Source organism: Poecilia formosa, unplaced genomic scaffold (genome assembly GCF_000485575.1).
Source record: "Poecilia formosa unplaced genomic scaffold, Poecilia_formosa-5.1.2 Scaffold976, whole genome shotgun sequence".
NCBI classification, from domain to species: Eukaryota; Metazoa; Chordata; class Actinopteri; order Cyprinodontiformes; family Poeciliidae; genus Poecilia; species Poecilia formosa.
In genome coordinates this window covers 62137-64789 of record NW_006800915.1, presented here as the reverse complement: position 1 = coordinate 64789, position 2653 = coordinate 62137, and the positions used below count along the sequence as shown (strand labels likewise).

Below are 2653 nucleotides of genomic sequence, written 5' to 3'. Positions count from 1 at the left end.
AAACTTTTTTTTTTTTTTTTTTTTTTTACTTATTTTTTAGTAAATTATTGTCAATCTTAACAGGCTCATTTTTTAAAACCCTGCTCACATTTGCTACAGTTTTAGCTATATGAATATTACCACTCGGGTCCCACACCAATTTTCAATGTTAGGTTTGCATTACTATACTTGTAAATTGAAAATCATCATAATTAACAGAACTTAAGGCTTTAAAAATGTGTGTAATAATTCTATTGGTGACCATTCAAGTCAACTGGTTGCACTTGAAAATATTTATAACCATCAGAGTATCAGCATAAACGTACATTAAATTTTTCATACTTTGCTTCTTCAGAATTATGCACTATGTGTTGGTCTCCCTCATAAAGGTAAAATAAACTTACACTTTTGATTGGAACATGTAATTGTAACATGAAAAAAAAATCTTGTAATTATGTGATTCAATGTTTACAGTGTTGACAATGTCGTTTACATACTCTACCTAGCAGAAGTATGAAAACTGTTGTGTATTTCAGGATTGCATTGAGGGATGACATGGAAGTCCACAACAGAAGATGGAAGCTTAAAATGAAGAAAAGTCACATTATTGTTAATCTATCAAGTTAGACGTGCAGCTGTTGATTTATACATCTTAAAGGTAAAGTTAATTTCATTTATAGTGCACATTTTCAGCAGCAAGGCAATACAAGGTTCTTAAATTACTTTTTGGAGGGCATCGTTTTGAAGAGGGTTGGTGCAGAGAACACAGGTTTTGTTGGGGCTCAGGTAAGTTCTCACATCAATCACGTGAGCTCTTTTCCTCTCCAGTGTGGCTATATCAAAACTTTGCCCCATCAGGTTGTGGCCTGGTCCAAAAGGAGCAGCATCACACTCTGTTTGGGTCCCAAGCCGACAGGACAGAACAGAGGAGTGAACAAGGAGGACGCTTAGGAGAAGAAGAGCTGAAGTTGAATCGGGGAGCATCGCTGTAGTCAGAAGCAAAAAGATAGAAAAGGAATTAACTGTTTTTTACATAATGCATGGCATTTATGTTATTTTTATGACTTATTTATATACAACATATAATAAAGTTATACACTTTATTTGAAGTGTATAACTTCAAATAAAGTTATACACTTTATTTGACATGACATTGCCATAAACATTAAGGAGTCTTCATGAATATTTATGACGGTTGTCATTAAATGTCATTCAGTAAATAATGACACTTTTCATGCAAAGTTGACATTATTTAAAATGTCTTTGTAATGGCAACTTGACATTAACCAATTAATTATCCAAATTTTGTAATGTAATACACAAAGATACATAACATTGTACACTTTCATAATTAATTATTATGACATATTTATGACAGATGACGATTCTTGGTTAATGTCAAGTTGTCATGTCCATCAAATAAAAGTTACCGAAAGGGTTATGCTAACAAATTAAAAACAAAAAAATAGCTGATCAGAGATACATATATAAAAATGTACATTAAAGTTCAAATGCAGGTATGAATTAAATGCGGGATTGTTTCAAAAATATTTAAATGTTTTTAATACATGGGTAAATATCTGTTTACACAACCATTCATTTTAACAGTGTAGCACATAGTCACCCATTGAATTTAGAAGGTCTGACTGACAGATAAAATAAATTCAGGATCTGCTGCTAACACAGGACTTTAATCTGAATTGAATACAAGTCAGACTTAATGGTTAAATATTGTTTAAAAATATTGCGAATATTACTTATCCATGTATTAAATACATTTAAATATTTATTGAAACAAATACACATTTAATTCACACATGCATTTGAACATTTATGTACATTTTTACATATGTATGTCTGTTCAGTTATTTTTTATTTTTGCTTGTGTTAGCATAAGCTACTATTACATTTTTGAGTTAGAGCATATTTGTTAGAATTCTGATTCCCAGCAATTAATCAACAAATTCAGCTTTGGAGATCCACAGATCTTTGATTTCAAGAAACACTCACACACTTCCACCACATTACTGTCTGTGAATATTCTTTAAATATTTTTTAAAACTCAATAAACACACAATTTTTTTTTTGCTGCAGTGTATTCTATTCAAAAAATACTCTTTTTTTCCCCAGTTAATTTTATTTCCCTTTTGCATATTAAAAAGTCTTACCTGTTCCAAAGCAGACTGAAAAGAAGTTGAAACAAGCAATGTTTCTAAGTGTGCTTAGCTGAGAACTGTGGTTTATAAAACATTGTGTAAAGGTCAATTGAATGTAGTTACTTTGTTTCTTGTAACTGCTGTGAAAACTCTAGGTTTTTATTTTGGCAGCGTTCTGTATAAAGTATCTAGGTGAACGGAACAAACAGTTCTAGGGCAGGTCAACTGCAATGAAGGAAAAGTTGAACAGCAAAGCAGAAAAACGCATAAATAGCAACATGAATTTAGCTTCAGTCTATAACGGAACAAGGTAACAGTGATTGAAATTTATTTAAGTATTTTAATTCAGTAATTGTGTTGTACTCATAAAACTGACAGAAGTTCTTCTTTAGTTTCAGCAACTAGATTTGACCCACTCTGTGTGTATTTTCTTGGAATTGTTCTTTCTGGAGCTGTCGGGAATTAGTGCACAGACAAACCGTTACATAGTTTCTTCTTCTAGTTACAACTTTACAACT

General features: G+C 31.5%; 1 long non-coding RNA gene across 1 annotated transcript; it reads right to left on the bottom strand.

The window, feature by feature from the left end:
• Nucleotides 1-475: 475 nt before the first annotated feature.
• LOC107835070 (uncharacterized) lies at nucleotides 476-2226 on the bottom strand. Its single transcript, XR_001660901.1, has 3 exons — nucleotides 2148-2226; nucleotides 703-965; nucleotides 476-561 (listed from the first exon to the last, which is right to left on the bottom strand). It is a non-coding gene; the product is annotated as an uncharacterized LOC107835070 (long non-coding RNA).
• Nucleotides 2227-2653: the final 427 nt, after the last annotated feature.